The sequence below is a fragment of the Chiloscyllium plagiosum genome, unplaced genomic scaffold, assembly GCF_037043375.1.
Source record: "Chiloscyllium plagiosum isolate Xiang-an unplaced genomic scaffold, Cpla_swu_hap1 HiC_scaffold_23, whole genome shotgun sequence".
Lineage (NCBI taxonomy): Eukaryota > Metazoa > Chordata > Chondrichthyes > Orectolobiformes > Hemiscylliidae > Chiloscyllium > Chiloscyllium plagiosum.
Window position 1 is genome coordinate 52,398,979 of NW_028270161.1, and position 12,295 is coordinate 52,411,273.

At 41.7% G+C, this 12,295-nt stretch overlaps 1 protein-coding gene across 1 annotated transcript in view; it reads left to right on the forward strand.

The window, feature by feature from the left end:
- The window catches only part of pde3a (phosphodiesterase 3A, cGMP-inhibited), a 494,444-nt gene extending 486,540 nt beyond the window's left edge, over nucleotides 1-7,904 (forward strand). The window contains exons 17-18 of the transcript XR_006315047.2: nucleotides 4,206-4,269; nucleotides 7,298-7,904. The gene's annotated coding sequence lies outside the window, so the exon portion shown is untranslated. The remainder of the gene's footprint in view (nucleotides 1-4,205; nucleotides 4,270-7,297) is intronic.
- Nucleotides 7,905-12,295: the final 4,391 nt, after the last annotated feature.

Sequence of the window (12,295 nt, forward strand, 5' to 3'; positions counted from 1 at the left end):
CTAGGGTTCTACCATTCCAATGTCTAGCCTTGTTAGTCCTCCCAGAATGCATCACTTAACACTTTGCAAGATAAAATTCCATTTGCTACTGTTTAGCTCATCTGACCAGACCATCTATATCATCCTATGTTTTAAGGCTTTCTATGCTGCCAATTTTCTGGTCATCTGTGAGCTTTCTGATCATAGCTCCGACATTCATGTCTATGTTATTAATGCATACAACAAACAGTAAGGGATCCAGCGCCAAACTCTAAGGTATACCACTGAGCATAGGCTTCCAGTCACAAAAACCACCCTCTGCTTCCTGTCACTGAGCCAATTTTAGATCCAAGTTTCCAAATTGCCTTGGATCACCTGAGCTCTTGGCTTCTTAACCAGACTGCCATATGAGACATACCTAAAGTCTTAAGGGAACACCATCTACCTTATCCTCATGTACACAGTTGTGGGTAGGAAGCCTGGTAAAAACAATGGAATGATTCCCTCTCCCTGTACTATTTCTGTACCCAACATAGCCATACACTCCAGTTGCAGATGTGCCCTGCTGGACCATTCTGCCCTTTCATGACACAGTGCTTGCACATTGGAAACTGTTGTGGTTCTGTTCGCCGAGCTGGAAGTTTTTGTTGCAAACGTTTCGTCCCCTGGCTAGGCGACATCATCAGTGCTTGGGAGCCTCCTGCGAAGCGCTTCTTTGATGTTTCCTCCGGTGTTTATAGTGGTCTGTCCCTGCTGCTTCCGGTTGTCAGTTTCAGCTGTCCGCTGTAGTGGTTGGTATATTGGGTCCAGGTCGATGTGTTTGTTGATGGAGTTTGTGGATGAATGCCATGCCTCTAGGAATTCCCTGGCTGTTCTCTGTCTGGCTTGCCCTATGATAGTAGTATTGTCCCAGTCGAATTCATGTTGCTTGTTGTCTGCGTGTGTGGCTACTAAGGATAGCTGGTCGTGTCGTTTCGTGGCTAGTTGATGTTCATGTATGCGGTTTGTTAGCTGTCTTCCTGTTTGTCCTATATAGTGTTTTGTGCAGTCCTTGCATGGTATTTTGTACACTAGATTAGTTTTGCTCATGTTGGGTATCGGGTCCTTCGTTCTGGTGAATTGTTGTCTGAGCGTGGCAGTTGGTTTGTGTGCCATTATGAGTCCTAGGGGTCGCAGTAGTCTGGCTGTCAGTTCCGAGATGCTCCTGATGTATGGTAGTGTGGCTAGTCCTTTTGGTTGTGGTATGTCCTCGTTCCGTGGTCTTTCTCTTAGGCATCTGTTGATGAAGTTGCGCGGGTTGCACAAATTCAACCCAAACTCTGGGTCAGATATGTCGATGACACATTTGTAATCATTAAAAACACGGAAATAGAAAAAACACACCGGATCATCAACGCCACACTCACAGGAATCCGATTCACGAGAGAAGAAGAAAAGGATAGCCAACTCCCATTCCTAGACGTGATGGTACAGAGAACACCGAACGGAGAATTCACTACAAGGGTATACAGGAAAGCCACACACACAGACCAAGTCCTAAACTATGAAAGTAACCACCCCAACACACAAACGAAGCTGTATCAGGACACTATTCAAAAGGGCCACAACACACTGCAGTACACCAGAACTGCAAAAAGAAGAAGAGGAACACCTATACAAAGTATTCGCCAAAAACAGATACCCGCGCAACTTCATCAACAGATGCCTAAGAGAAAGACCACGGAACGAGGACATACCACCGGAGGAAACATCAAAGAAGCGCTTCGCAGGAGGCTCCCAAGCACTGATGATGTCGCCTAGCCAGGGGACGAAACGTTTGCAACAAAAACTTCCAGCTCGGCGAACAGAACCACAACATCGAGCACCCGAGCTACAAATCTTCGCACAAACTTTGAACATTGGAAACTGCCAGGATAAAAGAAGAGTGCTAATGTCAGTGGTGGAAGGGTATGTATAGCTGGTGCTGGTGGATTACACCCTGCTCTACAGTTTGTCCATGACCAACATGGATCTCCTGGATCAAGCTGGACTGAGCATGAATCCGTTCAGGTTTCCACATTGAGATTTCTTGATGGCTTGGCAAGTTTGGTAAGATGAGAGCCCGTGGTGAATTGAGCTATGAGCAAACTGTACATCAAGCAATACTGAGCGTCATTTGGGAATTAGCTACTGCCTGACGAGAACAAGATCTCTCCATTTGAGTAAAGTATGCGAGATGATCTTGATGTCATAATTGGCCTCCTCAAACATCTCACTCAATTCTACCCCTGACCACACCATTGTTGCTCAGAGTCTGATAAGATTCTGCATAAGGCTTTGCTGCGAAGAGTAAAAGCTCCATTTTATGCATGCAATTCATATTAGATTAGATTAGATTAGATTACTTACAGTGTGGAAACAGGCCCTTCGGCCCAACAAGTCCACACCACCCCGCCGAAGCGCAACCCACCCATACCCCTACATTTACCCCTTTAACCTAACACTACGGGCAATTTAGCATGGCCAATTCACCTGACCCGCACATCTTTGTGACTGTGGGAGGAAACCGGAGCACCCGGAGGAAACCCACGCAGACACGGGGAGAACGTGCAAACTCCACACAGTCAGTCGCCTGAGTCGGGAATTGAACCCGGGTCTCTGGCGCTGTGAGGCAGCAGTGCTAACCACTGTGCCACCGTGCCGCCCACGGTGAAGTCCAAAATTTAAGACATCCTTTCCAACAATGGCACATTCTGAGTTTGCATTGCCACCTTGAATGACAGAATTGAAACAAATTATTTAGTTTATAGTATTACTTTGAGGTCGCCCAAATGCTGATCCCAATTTAGTCAACAGTTTGAGGAAGGTAAGAGTCATATATGGTAAGAAGTCACAAGAACATTGTGCTAAATATTTTTGTGTTTTTTTTTTGCAAGGAAAGGATTTTGAAAACAAAGCTGACTTGGTCAGTGATCCCACTGCTGCCCATATGATGGAAAGGAAAATAATCCACACAGCGTATAAAGTTATTGGCAAATTGTGGCTGGGAATATCCAAAATGACATCCATTGTAACTATGCTCCAGTATTATCCTGATTGAACAGTGTGAGTCCCGGTGAAATCTCACCCCTCCACAAGAAGCACTATCCATACCAACCTTTCAACACTTGTGGAAAAAGACTCTTTATTGGATATCTTAAACAGCTCCTTAAATTGTCTTCACTGTGAACAGTTCTGATGTAGATTTCAGGTGAATGTTTTAAATGTGAGAGCAGGTTACTTAGTCATACAGTCATACAGCACAGCAACAGATTCTTCAGTCCCACCAGTCCATGCTGAACATAATCCCAAACTAAACTAGTCCCACCTGCCTTTGACCAGTGTTTAAGACTCTGGAAACAATGAAGTTAATAAAATGGTCAAACATTCTGTCCCTGTCCCCTTGTCTCTTCTGAAAATACTGTCCAACCTCATTTTCTCAGAAGTGGGGGATTATGTCAAAGATAAGTAGCTGGATGGAAAAAAATACTGACATCTGAAAGGGTCAAGGGAAAAAATCAAACACTCAAATTTCAAGCTTTATTCGGTCACCCATTAAGAAGACCATACCCAGAACATAAATTCAACATTACTTTAGAAGTATTCTTAGAATGATATAGCACAGAAGGGAACCATTTAGCTAATACTGTCTAATAATGACTGTGCCCCTCTATCCATAAAACAATGAGAATAACACTCCCAAAGGTATTCAGCTATCTCCATTTTCACAGGTCATTTCAGGCCATGGCTTAGTCTTGTTCCAAAATCGCTTGAGCTGCAAAGTTTCACTGAAAACATGTCAGTATAATTAGTGCAACAGTAAAACTACAGAACAATTCTTAATTTTCAGTATCCCAACTACAAGTACTTGTTGGGGAACAAATTTATTTTTGCAGTCCTTGGTTGGTAATGATGTCGAAAGCATTGTGGGTCAAAAAGCCTCTTTCTGTCTTTTAATGTCAATGATTGCCATGGTAACATCATCAAGTTTAATTCTGGGCTGGGCAATGACAAATAAAATGGATGTTATCTGCTTAACAGGCCAATGTACTAAATTCAAGAGGGTGGAAGTCTTCAGGTACGAATTTAAATAAGATGCACATTGTTGAAACAGGGAGAAGGAAAATGAGTATCTACTCAGGGTATAGCAAGGAAGCAGGGTATAGAAATCTATGTATTAAAATAATATTGATATCTTTATTTTTCAGAGATGAGACCTATTTTCCCTAATCAATGAACACTGCCAGTTTCAGTTCACTGAGCTAACCACAGGTATATCTTCTAGCTTTGTTGTGTTTAGACTTCACAATATTAAAATTCTTCCACCCCAATAAATTTAATGCATGTTTGGCTCCAATGGTGTGTAACTGCTGTTCCGTTATAAACTACTTGTTTTAAAGTTTATTTCAAACTTAGCAAGCAAGTAAGTCAGGAAGAAGAATGGATTTAGATCGATAGAATACTGTAGTAAGTAAGCTGCTGTTGAATCAGTTCCAGTATAATATTCCATTTCAGTACAAACAGTATTTCTTACAATGAGCTCACAAGTTCCAACCTATGTTTCCAAAAAAACTGTCGAGAAATCTGTATTTTTATGCATAGTCGATTGACACAAGTTTTTAAGCTAATAAAACAGCCCAAGCTAAATTAAGTGCATCTACCTTTTAACTGAAGGTCAGAGTATTTGTAAGCCTGAATCTAATGATTGACTATTATGGTTTAATATTGACTGTGGTTGCAGTCAGCTTACCACAGATGCTGGGAATAGCACTTTTAGCGTTAATAATGTTCATCTTATGTGGGTATATGAGTGCATACTAAGATGTGAAAAGACACTGGAAAGTACAGAAGAGAGTATTTTAACTATAGAACCTGATGTAGTTTTAAGAACAGTTTTTTTCCCATACATTCCAGATTTTTTAAAAAATAATCACTCCTGAGTATAATGCACAGTATTTATAGTCAAGAATATGTACATGAATTTTTACATTCATATGAACTCTTTGCTGTAGTTATAAATTTGCTGTCCATATTAAACAATTTAGCAGCTCATTTCAATCTTCACTTGTTAATTATGATTGTTTCGCACATCTGTGCTATTGTGAATTTTTAATTTCACAGTAGACCATAACTATGTAAATGCTATTTTCTTGTACATAATATAGTTAACATGTTTTGAGAAGACTTGTACCTCAGGTTGAGGTTCTGGATGTAGGCTTGTTTGCTGAGCTGGTAGGTTCGTTTTCAGACGTTTTGTCACTATACTAGGTAACATCATCAGTGAGCCTTCGGATGAAGCACTGGTAGTATGGCCCACTTTTTATTTTTGTGTTTAGGTTTCCTTGGGTTGGTGACATCACTTCCTGTGGTGGTGGTTTCACGTTCTTTTTCTCAGGGGGTGGTAAATGTGATCCAAGTCAATGTGTTTGTTGATAGAGTTCTGGTTGGAATGCCATGCTTCTAGGAATTCTCATGCATGTCTCTGTTTGGCTTGTCCTAGGTTGGATGTGTTGTCCCAGTCGAAGTGGTGACTGTACTTCCTCATCTGTACATAAAGATACTAGGAAGTCATGTCTTTTTGTGGTTAGTTGATGTTCATATATTCACTAAAGAGGAGGAAAACAACAACAAACTGCCATTCCTAGATGTTTCAGCAGAGCAAGCAGTGTCTCCAAGAAGATAACACGTACGGACCAAATACTGTACTACAGAAGCAATCGTTCTAACATCCACAAATGAAGCTACATTAGAACATTATCAACAAGCCACCACGCACTGCAGCACAGATGAACTTGGAAGAGCAGAAAAATATCACCTATACCGTGTATTCAAAAAGAATGGGTACCCAATGAACACAGTCCGCCGATTTCTCAGCAACAAACCCAAACAAGCAGACAAAACATGTCCAGAAACCCGAGCCACTCTCCCCTACATCAAAGACATCTTGGAAATGACTGCCAGACTACTCAGACCCCTTGGCATCATGGTAGCCCACAAACCCACCAACACACTAAAACCGCAGCTAATGAGCTTGAAAGACCTTATACAGACAACAAGCAAAACTAATGTTATTTAGACAATACCTTGCAAGGACTGTAACAAACACTACATTGGACAAACAGTCAGAAAACTAGCCATCAGGAAACATGAACATCAAGTAGCCACAAAAAGACTCTCACTAGTACCTTTACGTACAAGTGAGGAAGGACACCACTTCAACTGGGACAACGCATCCATCTAGAACAAGCCAAACAGGGACATGTACGAGAATTCTTAGAAGCATGGCATTCCAACTGGAATTCTATCAACAAGTGCATTGACTCAGATTCCATTTACTATTCCCTGAGAAAAATAAAGGATATGATATCACCACAGGAAATGACATCACCAACCCAAGGAAACCTAAACACAAAAATAAAAAGCAGGCCATACAACCAGTGCTTCATCTGGAGGCTCACTGATGATGTTACCTAGTATGGTGATGAAACATCTGAAAACGAATCTTCCAGCTCAGTGAGCAAACCTACATCCAGATAATATAGTTTTTATGATTCATTAAGATTGAACAGTCCATTGTGTTTAAATATCAAAGAGGATGAGAATGCGTCTTGTGATTTATGTATAAGTAACTCCACCCCACTCCGCCACTCCAATCAAACACTGCCTGACAAAGTGAAGCAATGTTTTTACATTGTGAGATTTTGTGCCTTGGTGATTTTTGGTATGTTCAATTTTATAATTCAATCACGACATTCATCAATTATAGATTTGTAGCTTTATTTAGTCGAGTGCTTTGATGTTAATTAAAAAAGCCCTTCAGAAATCTGCAAAATATTCCAGCATGGGAGAGTATATTGTGTCTAAATCCTTTGTCTGTTGCATAAATTAAATCAAGTATTTCCCTAAAGGTGACACTACTGACAGGTGACTTCAAGCAAACAGACTTCAGCTTTAACTCGTTGAAAAGAATGTTATTGACAAACATTTAACAGCAACACACAATTGGGCCGTGTTTAAGTGACTCCAGAGTATTGATCCTTTCACAGTGGGTTGTTGCAGTGACTGAGAGGTGTTACTCGGCAGTGTTTGATTATATATTGTGGGTGCCATGTACAGAGAGAGTGAGAGTTGGAGTTATCCATTGTTGGTGCTCACAACAAAATGTCACCTCAGTGTAACACCAGTGCATTAGTTGCACATGGGTTGCTAATTTCTTTCCATGCACAATGTTATTTTTCATTTATTACTAGTGTTTCTATCCTGTTAACATAGTAATTCTCCACATTATTGCCCATTCTAGCTGTGTTGCAGCTGAAGAACAAGGCCTTGCATTATTTCTATGGACATCAGAATTCACTGATACAACGTCATTGATTGCCAGTATCTTGTATTTAATACATGTAGCAATACCTAATGTTCCATTCACTGATATTTTGAGTGAAGGATTCCATTCGCTATGAAATGTCCAGTTTTGTACAATAGATTATGTATAGAATAATTCTTTCAGATTGGTGTTATTTATTTTTACTTTTTTGTAAGCTAGACACAATGCTGTAGCTCTTATGGCCAGACATTACTGAAAGTGCCTCTTCGTAAAATGTATAATACAGCATATATATATATATTCAATGTATTAGTAAAACCTGTCAGCAACTGAAAACAATGTGGATGTTGTAATATGAAGATGGTTGTACAACATGAATCTAATTCTGTGCTTCAACATGCCCATTCGAAAAGATGAGAGACTTAGCAAACAATCTGGGTCTTTTTCAATGTATAATTTCAGTTACATCATAGTGTGAACTTTTGCTATAAATTCTGTGTCCTACGATCTTATACTCCACAACCACCTGATGAAGGAGCAGCGCTCATAAAGCTAGTACTTCCAAATAAACCTGTTGGACTGTAAACTACCATTGTGTGATTTTTAACTTTGTCCACCTCAGTCCAACACCAGCACCACCAAACGTCATTTTATTGGTCACATTTCTCCTCCTCCTATATTTCTGTTTAAAATTCCATCCCCTCACCATTTTCTGAGCTGCACTTACCAGACTGCAGATTCAATCCCTATTTTATGATAAATTAACTAATTTCCCCCTCAGTGATGACGAACAATAGAGTTGGCCTCAGCAAGATGGCACATGAAAGACTTTTAGCTCTCTGGGAAACACGCTTGCATTGATAGAAGAAGGGTCTTGTCAGACCAGGTTTGGAAAATTGTGAGCACTTTTGAGCACCGCATCTAAGGAAAGGTGTGTTGGCCTAGAGGAGGGTGGGGTCAAGAGGAGGTTTAGAAGAACAATTTAGAGGTTGAAAAGCTTGTCATGTGAGGAGTTGAGGATTCTGGGTATTCAATGGAATTTAGAAAGCTGACGGAGAATCTGACTGAAACTGAGAGACCTGGAAAAAGTGGATGCAGAGAAGATATTTCCACCAATAGGAGTGAAGAGGGCCCGAGGGCACGGCCTCATGGTGAAGGGACGATCCTTTAGAACTGAGATGAGGAGGAATTTCTTCAGCCAGAGGGTGGTGAGTCTGTGGAACTCATTGGCTCAGAGGGGTTTAGAGGCCAAATCATTGAGTGTATTTAAGACAGATTCTTGACTGGTAAGGGGATCAAGGGTCACAGGGAGAGGGCAGGAGAATGGGGTTAAGAAACATATCAGCCATGATTGAATGGCAGAGCAGATCCAATGGGCTGACTGGCCTAATTCTATTTCTATATCTTATTGTCTTATTGGCTGACTGATTGAAAACAGAGTATGTGTAAGTGGTTCTTTTTAAGATTAGCAGGTTCTGACAAGAGGGGTGCAAGGGTCAGTGTTAGGCCTTCCAAGATGAGGGGACCGATGGTATGGTAGCTCAATTTACAAAAATATACAAAGATAGGAAGGTATGTTGTGAAGATGGCGTAACAAGGTTGCAGACCGATGTAGGTCAGTTAAGTGAATGGGCAGAAATCTGGCAGATAGACTATGATTTCAGACAATATGATGTTCACTTTTGGCAGTAAGATTGAAAAGGCAGAATATTATTGAGATGAAAATTGCAAACCTCCGAGGTGCAGACTGATCAAGGTGTTTAGTGAAGGAAGTACAAAACGTTGGTATGCCATGCAGCATATAATCACACAGGTTAATGGGGTGTACCTTTTATTATGAGAGCAATTTAATATAGAAATAAGGACATTATCCATCCAATTTCCCAAGCATTGGTGAGAACACATCATGAATACTGTCTGCAGTTTACCCTTTCTTGAAGAATGATGGCAATGTGTTGGTGAAGGTTCAAAGGAGATTTGTGAGGTTGATACCTGGAATGAGCAGTTATCTTATATAGAGAGGATAGGATAGGTTCGGCTTGTTTTCCTTGGAGTTTAGGAGAGTGGGCAATGAGTTGATTTAAGTGTACAGGATCCTGAATGGAAAGGATGGTTCTTCTTGTTGGGGAATGCAGAGCTTGGCAGGTTGAGGGGGGTGAACTGATTTAAAATGAGGTTTTGCCCTTTCAGGACAGAGATAAGGGGAGATTCTTTTCCTTCCTGTTTTGAAGTTTGTGCAATGTTTAATTGTGCCTTAAGAGACAGAGTCACTGAGTGACCCTTAGGAGACAGAGTCACTGAGTGACCCTTAGGAGACAGAGTCACTAAGTGGTTTGAAGGTGGAGTTGACGAGATTCTTGTTAGGCAGGGGAAACAAAGGTTATTGGGAGTGGAAGGGCAGATGAAATCCAAAAGATAAACGAGTCAGCCACAACCTTATTAAATACTGGAGCAGGCTTGAAAAGCGACTGGCCAACCCCCTAATCCCAGTTCATATTTTCACATGTCCTTTAGGTTGTGATAAATTGAATGGAATTCTCATTTCCGGTCACTTGATTTCCTTGGAGAAAGTGAGGACCGCAGATGCTGGATTTGCCAGAGTTGAAAAGTGTGGTGCTGGAAAAGCGCAGCAGGCCAGGCAGCATCCGAGGAGCAGGCGAATCGACGTTTCGGGCACAAGCCCTTCCTGAAGAAGGGCTTATGCCCAAAACGTCGATTCTCCTGCTCCTCGGATGCTGCCTGGCCTGTTGCGCTTTTCCAGCACCACACTTGATTTCCGTGGTGTATTTAGACATTGAGTGAAGAGAGCACTGGGTCTGCTATGCTGTCCCAACAGTTGAATAGCCACTACACACACAATCAAACCACCATGAATTAGGCTTGGCTGTTCAGAGCTTCCAAGTCCTCCAAAGGATTACACCAGCAGGGAGTCAAACTCAGGATCACAACCTTGGATTTGTTTTGATTCCCTCCACCATTCCCAAAGGGCTCTGAGCAAACCCACAAACGAAATCTTGCATCCAACCTTTAAGTCAGCTTTGACACTGCGTGCATTGAGGTTCTGCAGGGAACCTACTAAAACCTGACCTTTTTCAGCCAAGGATTCCACTCCCCACCGAAGCACCAAAGGGTTACTGCTGATATCTCCCGAGGAAACTCACGCAGACACGCAGAGATAAGCAGGATTGGACATCCTTCCTTTGACATGAGAAACCACCATATTTGGGTAGGTTATTGAAGGTCCATGGCTTCAGTCAGAGTTGGGTGAGTGAGTCGGTAGGTCAGATGTTTGGAGTCGTGCTCTTGGGTTGGGCTGGAGGGAGGAGGGGAGATTGTGCTGTGTCAACTCAGAGAGGGCGGAGGGATTTTGTGTTTTTGGCCGTGATGCTGAGGTAAATTATGTTGGCTACCCTTTGGATTAGACCAGATTTGAACCAACGTGACCTTCTCCCCACTTCCTGAGAAGTATCCAGCTAAGTGTTATGCATCTGACCCAAATCTCAGACATTGAACTGTTGTCCAAAAACAAGTAACTCAAATGCTTTACCCAGGTATTCTACCCTCATGTGACAGACAAAGGGCTTTAATTAAACAAGCCCTTCTTTATTTAACACTTTAAGTACCAATACTTAATATAAATCATACATTCATTGCAATATCTACCTGTTATTTCAACTAACATGCCTTCAGTTATAACTCACTTTATTTAAATTCTCTTTACCTTACTTAATCCACATTTGACCCTAATGCTTACTTTAACTCTACAAGTTTGGCTTGAAGCAAATGCTACCCCGTTTTGAGGAAAGAGGCCAACTTTGTTCTCTGTGTGGATCCTACCTCATAGTTCTTTATCTTCTCGGAAAGCAACTTCAGGGCATGTACTTCCAGGTCAGAGTTTAAACAAGCTTGGCCAAAATTCCCAGCATGCTTGTTGGTTTCTCTTAAACAGTCTAGTAGTCACTTCTGCTGCTGGCCACCTGACGGTGCTCAGTATCGGAGACATTCAGAGCAAGTCGTGGGCAGATCAGCCAATTTGAAGCTTAAACGTCCCAGACAATTGCCACATGGATAGGTGTGCCAGAATATCAGTCACACTTCTCTGTACTTGAGTTCCATCTCCGACAATCTGGATAGCTGAGGATTTGGCTCAAACATGAGTGTGGCAAGAGAAACCTCTAAATGGTGGTTCACCACACCATCATTAACCACAGTGATCCATGGTCATTCAGCTTTCTGGGAGGGCATTTGCCTCATTCCCAAATCAGATCAAAGTCTTGCGTCCAGTAATGTCACTTGATTTGTGGTTTGTTTGTCTAAGTCAATCCTGGTAATACATCTGAATTACAGTGTTAGTTTTCTCACTGCCAACACCCAGGTCTACCTTACTCTCAGTCTTTCAGCCAGCTTTTCATTGTTGGACTCATTTTTCAAGACCCAATACTTGGATGAGCAGAAATTTTCTCCAATTAAACATTGGAAGTACCAAAGTCATTGTCCCACTCCAAGTTCCATTCTCTGGTCACTGGCTGCAATCCTCTTCCCAGGGTTGAAAAAGACTGTTCCTAACCTTAGTGCCCCTACTCAAGACAAGGTGAGCTATAAACTACGTGCCCTTTCCACCACAAAGCCAACCAATTTCCACCTTCATTACATTGCCTGCCTCAACTCCGCTGCTGAAACATTCATCCAATTCCTTTGTTAGTTTTGGATTCAGTGTTCAAATGCGTTCCATCCAGCCTCCAAAATTTCACTATATGTAAACTCCAGGTCAACTAAAACTACTGCCAATGTCCTAACTTACAACCTAGTCCCATTCACCCATCAATCCGAGTTCAGGGATCTACATTGGTGCTCTTTCAAGAAGACATTGACTTTAAAGTTCTCACCCGTGCTCGATAACCGTGCCCCTTTCTAGCTGTGGAATCTCCTCAAGCCCAACACTCTGAGATATCAGCGTTCCCCTCAATCTGGCAC